This window comes from Montipora capricornis, chromosome 3 (genome assembly GCF_036669925.1).
Source record: "Montipora capricornis isolate CH-2021 chromosome 3, ASM3666992v2, whole genome shotgun sequence".
Taxonomy (NCBI): Eukaryota; Metazoa; Cnidaria; class Anthozoa; order Scleractinia; family Acroporidae; genus Montipora; species Montipora capricornis.
In genome coordinates this window covers 66,891,193-66,903,692 of record NC_090885.1, presented here as the reverse complement: position 1 = coordinate 66,903,692, position 12,500 = coordinate 66,891,193, and the positions used below count along the sequence as shown (strand labels likewise).

The 12,500-nt window shown below is 38.4% G+C and overlaps 1 protein-coding gene across 1 annotated transcript in view; it reads left to right on the top strand.

The window, feature by feature from the left end:
* The window catches only part of LOC138040734 (zinc finger protein 709-like), a 20,434-nt gene that overhangs the window by 1,353 nt on the left and 6,581 nt on the right, over positions 1-12,500 (top strand). The window lies entirely within an intron of this gene.

Here is a 12,500-nt window from a genome sequence, read left to right as displayed (position 1 = left end):
TAGACGAAAAGATGCCTTTTTGAATCTAGCATTATATTGTAAGCTTTCGCTGGATTATGCATCCCTGCTATTACTAGCAGTTTTTAGGGCTGAACTGAAAATGTACAATGATTTGTCTTGTATTTTACAAGGTAAGCAAGAGTACGAGCAGATTTTTTTCATAGTATTTGGTCTCTTTCTTCCAAAGATGTAGAAAGAGTTCAGCAAGGAGTAGCTCCTTTTTGTGCACTATCAAAATCATCTGACATTTGAAGAACGGTCAACTTTAAGCCATTTTGGCGGGTTTTGGTTTCGAAAACTATTGGAGGCGTCTTTTTGTTTCAAAAGAAAGTAATGTCTTGCTCCTATTTACAGATAGTAGTATTTGAAAATCCAAAGTGACAAATTGTATACCAGGTTCTGTCTCTAGTAGTCCCTAATTAGGATCAGTGCATTATATGAGGGTCTCAATGGGGTAGTGGCTTATACGGTTAACGGTTGAAGTTTTGGCTTTTTTTTTTTTACAGCGAACGGTTATTCTTTTCCCGTTATTGCTTACAGAAAAGTTAAATATTAATTTCCTTTGTCGTAAGAGTTAAATATTAATAGACCTTTCTTTATTTTTTCAAACCGAAAATTCAAGGGTTGGGACCATCTTCTAATGAATTAATTAAGCAAAGTAGTAATTAAATATTGGGTAGGGCATACTGTTGAAGCATTCCTTCTGTATTTAAAGTGCCTATCACCTCAACACACTTTTTCACTTTGTTTATTCTCCGAAATCGTCCCAAATACATCGTGTTGTTTTTAGAACCTTTTGATTGAAATTTCACCTTTTTATTGACTTTCAAAGACGGGAAAAGTGATCATACTCTGATCCATAACCGAGCAATGAAGGAGAATGGGTTCGATACCGGGTTGACGTCACAAATTAATTTGCATTGAGATAGTTCTTTGAAAACAGCGATGGAAATTAATTTGTGACGTCAACCCGGTATCGAACCCATTCCCCTTCATTGCTCGGTTATTAATCACGGTATGACCACTTTTCCCGTTTTTCAAAGCCAATGAAAGAGCGAAATTTCAATCTAAATGTTCTAAAAACAACACGATGTATTTGGGATGATTTCTGAGAATAAATATAGTGGAAAGTGTGTTGAGGTGATAAGCACTTTAACAATTATTCTACGAGGGCGCGCTGGATATGAAATGATATATATAACCAACGTAGCGCCGAGTTATGATCATTTCATATCCAGCAAGCCCGAGTAGAATAATTGTTTTATTAAAAACCCCAACATCACAACTCTTTTATGTTGAATTTATTTGGCCATTTTTTGTCGGAGCCGCAAAACTGTGTATTTGCTGCTGTATTCATTGACCATATTTGGTAGTGCAGGTATATGAGCTGATAACCTGTGTCTGGCGAGCCAATGAAAATGCTGGAAATGTGATATCCGTAGTTCAGTTTTTAGTAATGAACCTTATTCTCCAGTAGTTAAATTACAAAATAAGAAACAAGGCCCTTTGAATTATTGATGTTGTTCCTTTAATGGAACCCATTGCTTCTCATTATGCATCCTTACGTTTACTAAAATTCCCTGATATTGTCAAACTTATTACTTGCCTGTTTTTTTATGATTTCCTATATTGGAATAAGTTTCCTACTTTCACTCTGACTCTGAGGAACATAGATATACTACTCGTAGTGCTTCTTCTGATCTAGTTGTGATTGAATCATTCAGAACCAATTTAAGGAGATTTTGCCCGTCTGTTCTTGACAGATACTTTTGAAATGACATTCCATTGGAAATTCGCTATGAACCGTTAAAAAATGCACTCAAACATGACTATGTTGCTCAGTATTAATTAATTACTATTTATAAATATTTGTTCCATGTCCAGTTTTCAATAATAATAATAATCTATTTCGAGTCATCAATTCCTTTGTTATTTTTCGTTATCCTTTTTGTTTTATTGTATTGATCAAAATTAGCTTTTTAGGACTTGCATAATAATGACTAATTTATGTAGCAGTATTTATGAGACGGGGCCAGCGGTTTAAAGTCCTTATCTGAGAGGACTTGAAAGGTCTAAGCATTTGCAGGTGTAATTATTAAGATGGCAATTCCTCCTTATCGTCATTTTAGGATCCTGAGTGTTGATCCGGCCGGAGTCGAGCTCACGACTTCAAGCATGGCATCCCTGCGCAACCTACTGAGCCACCGGCGCATGAATGCTTGGTAGACCTGCATGGGGCCCGTTTCTCGAGTTTCTCGTTTCTCGAGTCTGAACTTTTCGGGCGTGTTTAGGTGACACAAAGCGCCTTGTATCTTAAAAATGGAAATATTTCAAGTCACGAAACTTTGCAATAGTCTTGTTCTCTCTGACAACGAAAACATGTTAACAGATAAGCTTTTCAAGATAAGTGGATCGTAGTTTTTCAAATTGCTTCAGTTCGGGCCCGAAAAGTTTACGGGACTTTCGAAAAACGTGCCCCTGGTTAGTTACAAAGAGCACTCGAGATCTCGCAGCAGCATCAAGATTTTCATACACTGCTCGATATAAAACATCGCTTGACTTTCACACACATGCACACTGGTTGAAGAAATTGGAGAAGATCTAAAAATGGCTGAAACAAACTGTTAACTTGATTAGGCTACAAAAACCAGACAATTGACTCCGTGGTCGCGACCAGCCTGGGTCAAATGTTTATCCGTTACCGCGCCTGACAGGACACCCGGTTGAAACCGGTCTTTGGTCGTCCTGAAGGATGGGGACACTTAAAATGTTAGGTTTTTTTAACAGTTAACTATTGTTTACAATCAACAGTTATTTTTTTCCATTTTTGTGCATAATGGGTTTAAATTTTTGGACGTTTTACGGCTTTCGGTTAACCCAGTTGAGACTCATATTTTCAAAGCGACTTTTGTTGTTATTATACCACTAACGTTATAGCTAAGAGAGGAGATAGTTTTTCAAATGACTGTCGAAAGTAATTACACGATTGCGATTGCTACGCTCAGTTGGCTTAACTTGAAAGTCTCGCTCAGTCACTGGCTTAAAAGTCTCGCGCTGGTTTATCAACCAATGAGTGGGGAAGCCAAACCCAATCGCGACTTGCACGCGCGATTTTTCCTGCGCTTTGAGCAAGTTACATGGAGTTGGTGCGAATTTGGATTGGTTCGTTGCGCTGTTTGCACCCGCCGTGATTGGACGAAGTAATTACTTTGGTATTGTTTATTCGACTCTCATTTGAAACTCGCTCTATTCCTCAAACAAATTTGCTCCCAAAGAATATTTACCCCTACCCGTAGCTATCTGGTAGAGGTGAATAGTTGTAAGTCTTGTGGAAATCGTATTGAGTGGCGGATCCAGGGGAGGGGCCCAGAGGGCCTTCCACCCCACCTTACTATTTTATAGTAAAAGTAACGCCCTTTTAAAATGTCTTGCTGTTGTGGGCAGTCGTTAACGAAAGTTTTGTAAGAAGCATTCAGTTTCTTTTTTTTTACTCGGTTTTACTCAGACTCGCTTTTTCCTTTTGCATTTGGTTGAACTTTGAACTGAAGACGTTAGATAATGTCACAGGAACTACATACGTTAGTCATAGTATGGCTTCCCAACTCCTTGTGTAGTCCATAACACAACCCAAGGTGAAAAGCACAGCTTTTGGCTTTCCGCGAAGGAATATTTCGCGGGCAGTTTTCTCAGACAAGAAAGGGTTAAGTATCAGGTAAACTTAACCTATATTTTCCTCACTGTGAACCATATTTCCGCAATTTTTAACCCATTTATAACAAATTACAGCACATATTTAGTGATACAAGCTATATTTTGTTATTGAAAACTTTAGGAGGAGGCAGTGTGGCCCAGTGGTTAGAGCGCTTGCCTTGAGATCCGGAGATCCCGGGTTCAAGACCCGCTCTGACCACTCATTGAATTTGATCCTGGTAGTCCCTGGTTCAACTTCCCAGCTGCACTTGTAAATAGCCAACTGGTTTGCCTCCGACCAGTTGGGATTCTTAACAATTGTTGTTGTTGTTCTGTTCTGTTGTTTCGTTGTGTTTCATTGGCCCTGAAAAGCCCCTATGGTGAGCGGTCAATTAAGTATGTATGTATGTATGTATGTATGTACTTTATTACTGTTGGTACCAACGAAACATCAAGAAGGTAAATGATTTATCGGATTCCGACAAAGCAATCAGTTTTAAAAGGTTTTGCAAACAATTTTAGAACTTTTTTGGCATCTCTAAAGATTCCCAGGGATTTTAAACAAATAACTGATGATGATTTTTTTTGTCCACGGACAAAGTTCCGTCCAACTTAGATATCTAAGAGAAGTGTTCTGTTTCTTGCCTAGCTGGCGCGTTGAATAAAGTTTTGGTCGCTAAAAGCGAGTCGCGAAGCCGCGAGCAGAATGCGCGCCCAGAATACTACCAGTTACGCAGGCTAAGCGTTCTGTTAAACGTTAACGATTGTGACATACTGGTAGACTCCAGAGGAGGAATGAATAGTATCCCAGACGTCTTTTCGCCATCTCGTTCCAACGGGAATAGCAAAATTGGCGCCTTGGGTTGATGAAATACACGATCTTCTTTCGTGATTATTTCGTAGGTTTTGTCGATTATAATGGTGAGTGATTTGTGCCTGTCAATACTTCATCATTTTGTATTTAATTCCTGATATTTATTCATCAAGACTCACGGAAGACTACTCGGGTTTTCACTTTTGATAATTCAAAATGTGGTTGTTTCACAATGCGAAGAGAGGTCATGAATAAAGTTATTTATACAGCTGTGGATTAGAATTTTTTCCAAATATGGACTTCATTCATGCAGATCGATGGTGAAACGATATTTTGGCGGAGAAGTACCCAGAAGTACCCTCATTTTCTCATACTTTCCGAGTTGATGATTTTATAAAAATACATCAGTAATTTATGAACTCGCAAGTGGCACTTGTGTTTTGATCATTGCATTTGAAAGCGATCGCACAAACGCGGATTTCAGATTCAACTCAACTTTTCTTTGATTAGCTCGATGTAGCTCACATGAGCTTCCCTACATTTCAATGTAGCACACGTTAAATCATTCAACTTGACACCAAATGCAGAATGCGCGCTTAGAATACTACCAGTTACGCAGGCTAGGCGTTCTGTTAAATGTTAACGATTGTACTCCAGATGAGGAATGAATAGTATCCCAGAAGTCTTTTCGCCATCTTGTTCCAACGGTAATAGCAAAATGCCGTCCTGGGTTGATGAAATACTCGATCTTCTTTCGTTATTATTTTGTAGGTTTGGTCGATTATAATGGTGAGTGATTTGTGCCTGTCAATACTTCATCATTTTGTATTTAATTCCTGATATTTATTCATCGAGACGTACTTAAGACTACTCATATTTTGATAATTCAAAATGTGGTTGTTTCACAATGTGATCACTGACCCGAAGAGAGGTCATGAATAAAGTTATTTATACAGTTTTGGATTAGAGTTTTTTCCAAATATGGACTTCACTCATGCAGATTTTGGCGGAGAAGTACCCAGAAATACCCAGAAGTACCCTCATTTTCTCATACTTTCGTGGTCGAAGATTTTATCAAAATACACCATCTTATGAGCTCGCAATTGGCACTTGTGATTTGATCATTGCATTTGAAAGCGATCGCCCAACCGCGGATTTCAGATTTACTCAACCTCGTTCCCAGGGTCTCTCCTTTCTGCCTCCCTTGGTCGTTGGAAGAGAGACCCTGGTTGCGGCTGGTCACGTGACCACCCAGAATCTGGGGGTAAAAAAATCTGCTGGAAGGGTGGGGTAACAGGGTTTTTGATCGTCACAGTGACAAATTTACTAAGGCAGGGAGAGAACGGTATGTCGCTTGACTCACTAGTTTTCGCACTAAAGTCATGTTTGAAAACCAAACACCAAAAAAGTTCTTTTACTCTGCTGACTCAAGTTTATGTAGGGTTTACAAGATTAAAAAGCCTCCGGGTGACAAAAAACAATCTCGTATCTGGCCTGGGTGATGCTTTCTCGAGCTCCTTCCCACTGGGAAATAACCGGCGAATCAGCGTCGATTCCTTTCTTTACTCCTAGAAACGCTGCTTCCACATCTCTCGCTCTCAATTTAGAAATCTGATCATACATCAAAGCGTTCAAAGGTGAAAAAACTAAAACTACACACTTTGTTACCGACGTGGTTGCACGTGTTTCCTCTCTTTCCCTGAACAATCCAGGCAGAACTTGGAAAACTAAGGATTTCCCGTAGCCGGTAGGAAGAACAGCAACTAAATCTTTCTTTAAATATAAACTTTCCAGGCAAATGACTTGTTTCACTTTCAAAATTATATCGTCATAGCCAGCCGAAAGAGGCGCCTTCTGAACACATCTCAGAAACTCAAACTCAGCGCCATTTTGAAACCAACAATTGTTCAACTTCACCTTCCCCCCGATGGTGTTTTATCGTCCTCTCGACCAAATGTACTTGAGTACCCACCTACCCTGCGGTTTTGGATGGATAGATGGTCACGTGACCAGCCGCAACCCAACGACCAAGGGAAGCAGAGAAGAGAGACTCTGGGAACGAGGTTGGATTTAACTCACTTTTCTTTGATTAGCTCGATGTACCTCACATGAGCTTCCCTACATTTCAATGTAGCACACGTAAAATCATTTAACTTGATTGACTCCAAATTTTTCTTCCGACACGCAGTGAAGGTATAAAATATATGCTTAAGAGGCAAAGCCTTGACACCAAGGTCTGTTTGTAAACACAACATGGTAGTCTCCAGCACTGCTCACCTCTACATTGATTGCGTCACGATTTCAGTTGATAACATAAAAGGAATCGTTATGCATCATGGGATACTATTCATCCCTACTCTGGGTAGACTCGACACAAATCAATCCTAAAAACTCGATTTATTTTACTTCCTACAAAGTGTTCGTTAGTCATCTACTCGTTTATCCCTTGCTTTAATTGCATTTCCTTCTTTGCCGTAAAAATTACGCAACTGCGCGCCTCAAAGGCCTCAGGTCGAGTCCACTGCACTTGTGGGTACAATACATGTTAATTACATCACGTACTTAACCTCTACATCACAGTCGCTGGTCGATGATGCTAAATTTGTTTCCAATTTGTTGCTCTGACGGTCGCCCTGACGTCGATCTGACGATCTTTATAACAGAGAGACAGCGCCAGACGGTAAGAATAGTTCTTTAATGCATTTTCAATGATATATTAGTTTCTGGTTAAACTACATAATCCAGGGCTCAAAGTGTTGGTAATAGTAATGTAACTTGGTGCACGTTCTTGCCTTTGCATTGATTAAGTGCGACAACCCTTTTAAATTGAGGATGACAAAAGCAGGCAGTGGGGGAGTATCTTGATTATACTCTTCGGAAAAAACAATGGCCTTTTCACATTTCTCATGTTTTCCTGTTAGCAACATAAAACAGGCCCAAAATGGTTGCTTCTTCCATTTTGCTTTCTCATCGGTCTCCACTGAGGGAAAATATTGTGCATCTGCATTGAAGGTTTTCAGTCTCGTACTGGGAAGTCGAGCGAATGTTTACTGGAAAAAACCTTTCCAGGGTTTATTCTACCTGCTGAGGCGAAACAACGCATCTCCCCGCGTTGTCTCACCCACCTTATGTAAGTGGCTGATAGAACTTTTGAAATAATCAAGTGGAAACTCTGGGGGAGGGTTTTCTCAGGTCACGTAGACCATATAAACAGAGCCTAAGTGATGAAGGAGTCTACATGTAGGTCATGTAAAATAAAAATATGTTACGTACATATAAGTTACATTTCATGGTGAATTAGAAAAGAGAAAATAATTTATTTCTCTCAACTCATAGATATAAATACAGTACATGTACAGTACTGTACATTCTGAATTTACCTTTATCATTCACTGATAGCCTAAAATTCAGACAAAAAGGCAAGATCATAATTACAGGAAATAGTTTATATTACAGGTGTATATTAATTTTGTGAATCAGTTAGATCAAGACCATTCAGATAGCAGTGTACTGGCTAATCTAGTGGATGATCCCAACAAAGTGTAATTTTCACTTAACATCAGGAGTTCTTCATGCCTAAGCTGGATAATTAAAAAGAATAACAGTTAAGCAAGTAGAATTCTTGTAATGTATTGCCAGGGTTTTCAATAAGAGCCGGCTTAACCGCTGGAGGTCCGGCAGCTGTGGATCATCAAGTTGCTGGCTACTTTGGCCACAACTTCTCGAAACAAACCTCTTAAAATGTGTACAGCCTAACCACTCCGCAGTGCAAAAAGTGCTAAAAATTCTTGAGAATTTGTGTTCAAAGCGCACATGTATGTTCTTCATCTTGCGTGTGTTGGGGATCAAATTGCTTTCTGCCATTTTCAGTGGTATCATAATAAAAGTTAGTCTTGTTTTCATATCGGTTTTTAACAAAGATGGGTCACAATTGTTTGCAATCACATTCCAGAACAGGTACATTGTATTTTGGTTCAAGTTTTACTTTCTTTATTGTTTTCTCATAAATACTGTGGTATTTTTGCTTTCTGAAGTATATTAATCGCAGAAGTCAATGCTTTTTCATTCCACTTTATTTTAATAACTCTTTCATTGCCTTTGAATGAAGTGAAAGTCTTGTAAATGTAAAAAATCATGTTCATTTTGCTCATAAATATTTTGTCATTACCTTTGCTAATTTTGATGCCCAGAAAGCTGAAAATTGTATTTCCAAGCTTCTTGATTTCAAAATTCTCTGGAGGAGCACAGCACCCCCGGCTTATTTCCACAGCTGCCTACTCTCATATGGGTAGACGCCTACTCAAATTTTTATTGAAAGCCCTGCTGTATAGTGTTATCACCTATGAAATAGAGAAAGGGATTTTTATTTAGTACATGGTAACAGAACTGGGCAAAGAATTACAAATGCACAAGCTTAACACAATATTGGAAAGTATTAACCAAAGTTAAATAAAGATTGACATTAGATGACTGCCCTTTGGGATAAGAATGAACAGAAGAGGTGAAATTAAAAGATTCATTAACACAGTCTGTGTGACCATTGGTAAACAAAGGCAACTACCTGTAAGTTTGTGATATCATCAAGATTAATTACTGGTAGATTGAAAGACTTGAAGAAAGGTGCAAAATGTGATTTAGGATTCTTCATATGACATGCCCTAAGCTGGATAATTAAAAAGAATAACAGTTAAGCAATTAGAGTTCTTAATTGTATAGTGTTATCACCTATGAAATAGAGAAATAGATTCTTACTTACTAACAGAGCTTGGCAAAGAATTCCATATAGCATGAGCCAATAAATTACATTATAGCATAGACCATATTGGATAGTATTGACCAAACTTATAGATAGATTGACATTTAAGATGACTGCCCTGTGGGATAAAAATGACATATAGCAGATACAGTACCGCTCGAAACTATTTGTGCATTTGCTGCGGTTCTGACTAGGTGAAACCGCAGGTTCAAGCCCCAGTTTGACCGAGGTAAAACCTCGTCTATGTTAACCGAAAGCCGAGGTTTTACCTAGATTTTTTCCGGTTGATTTACGCCGCGTTTAAGAGAGGACGCAGTATGCTTTTATTTGGAGCAGATGCTATCAAAGAAATCTGCATATTTTTGCAGATCAATCGCAGCGATAATTAGTATGCGTATTTGCCGTATTTACAATCTGGGAAGTTATAATAAAGTCGCTTTCATAAAGAGTTGATCGTTTTTCTTTTTCCAGCAAACGACAAGATTTCTAAAAGTTGTTCGAAATCTGTTTAATACAGATGTTATAAAGATCAGCAGAAATTCTATCAAGAAATTTACACGTGTTTGGGAAAACCCGTCTCAACGGTGACGCCGCTCGTCTAGCGGCCGGCCTTGAAAGATACGCGAAAGTCCTTTCCATCTTATCGACCGAAAGATGGAAGAAAATGATTAACTTTACAAATAATTGTCAGCCATTCGAGCAACGTGGCTCTCCATTTGTTACTATTTCATGAGCTATCGCTCTTGCTTGCATGACGGAAGCATGCAGCATAGTTTATTTACGTTTTAACTCGCCAAATTGGCAGAGGCTTCATTGAACTCGTCTATCGTGTGATCGTTGAAGCATTAATTTAAGTTAATCTTAACAATTCAGAGGAATGAATATTTCTGAATTTCAAGCTCAACTGCTGAATTACCTGCCACTTAATATTTTGAATCAGAAATGATCGTAATTAATGCAGACAAGGAGTGGTCAGGAGTTGCTTAAGAAACTTTGGGAATACAGTTACGGTTCTTCGCTGGTGTAATCTTTAAGTCATTACATGTTGTAGTAAGGTTTAGTTCAAAGTTTGCGCTTTTCAACAACTATCCCGTAAACATTTCTATTTGGACTGGACGCAAAATTTGAAGCGCTTTTTATTCTAAATATACATATTTCCCGTCGGACTGCACTAGCGGCGACTTAAGTTTATATGCATATTCCACACAGTTTTTTAATAGAAATGTCATTTTACCCCTTTGGAAGAACTGTTCATCTTGATAGCGAAAAACTTACAAGTTATTAAACATAGAGATGTAAGAATTAGGCATCATGAAAGGTTATCAACATTCTCTGTTCTCAGCTGTCACGGCAAAATGAGATGAACATATTAAACAGTGCGTTGTGTTGCGTCGTTGCTGTGAAAAACAGTTTGGATATTCATTCTTTACCTTGGGGAGCTAGGTGTGATAATATTAAACAATGCTTTGCAAAGTACCATTGTTTTCTTGCGGCACATTACCGCAATTAAGTCAGCCGCGGCATTCGGTTGCTTTCGGCCTCTTTCTTTTGCCTCGGTTGCGGTTTTCGTCCAACCTAGGTGATTTCGCGGTAAACACTATCGGCAAAGACGAGGTATTACCGCATGCAAATGCACTAATAGTTTCGAGCGGTACTGTATAGCAGAATCAACTTGTTCAATGTATTCATAATGAACTTTAACAGTGAAAGACTGATTAAGCTTTGGTTTTCTGAGTGAAAGAGAATAAAATTAGTTTTTGAGGTGCTAAGTCCTAAACTGGTTGGTACACACTTCATACATTCGGCTCGACAGATTTAAGGTTGCCTCAAGGTGATCTAAGTTTGTGCTGGAAAGGTATAGCTGTAAAGGTTACATGTAGTATCATCATTAAATATATGAAACGTTAGTACACTCACCTAATTTTGTAAGACTGGAAGGGGTCCTAAAGAGAGCTTTGTGGACACCACAAGTTGAATCCTGACCATTTGCACATACAATTTGTTCTCTGTGGGGTAAACAGGACTTACCATTGATGCACAATACCTCTTACATTTATGCATTGATGACTGAGCTTAGTTAATAGAATTCTCAGTGATAGAGATAAGGGTACGCATAGTGCAAAGAAGTGGGTAGGGAATCTTGGACCCTTCCAAATATCTGCACAGGCAATGATGCCAGGAGGCTCTGATAAATAAATCATTAATGCCTAATTGTTTTTAGAATATTGGCAGGTAGACCGTATAGGCCAGGAGATTTATTGGCATTCGTACTGCTGATAAAACTCCAGATTTCGTTTGAGGTGACAGGTGATAGAGAAATTACCCCTGAAGTAGAAAGAGGGAGTGCGGTTCCCTTGAGGAATTTCCTTTTCAATAGCCTTTCCAAAATTAGCAAAAGGCTTAAAAAATGTTAGCAATGTCTTTGAGGTGTTATGAAAAGAGTTATTCTTTTCCAAAATAGAGGTTATGTAACTATTTTTGCAGTTACTATTATTTAAAATCGCAGACCATAGAGTTTTTATGTTGTGCTTATAAGGCAAACAATAATTATTAGTTATAAAAACGAGCGATAAAAAGTAAGAAGAACGACTCCTCGACCGTTCCACGGTCATTTTCAAGTTCAAGTTCATGGATAAACAATTCCGCTTACATACAATTTCTGAAACAATGAAAATAACAATGCGAAAATGAAGTGGAAATAAGAGGTGAAGAGAGAATGAAAACTATTAGAAGTGTTAAACAAACAGCTTTGCGTGCATGGAATCACTCTGTTCGTTAAATTTTGGCTTAAGGTTCCGAATGAAAAACATTTCAAAAATCAAGCAATCGAACTTGTTTGAGCACGTCCTCAGGATCCTAACCTTCTTCGCGATTTCATAATAATAATAATAATAGTTTAATACTTGTAGTGCGCAAATTCGATTAACTTAGAGTCACCAACACAGAGAGAGATCCCATCTACCTTTGCCAACTGTTGTCTGGTTCCAATTAATATAAATTCGTTTTTATTGTCATTTAATTTGAGTTTATCATGGAGCATCCAGGTTCTTAAGTCACGAATACATAGTTCCATTGCATTGACAGCATCAAGAGCGTTTACTGCAGAATCAGGTTTAAACGCTAGATATAGCTGCGTATCGTCAGCATACGTGTGAACATGTGGCAAGTGACCTTTAATAATATCAAATAGTTAACTTACATATAGTGTGAACAGTAACGGCCCCAAGCACGACCCTTGAG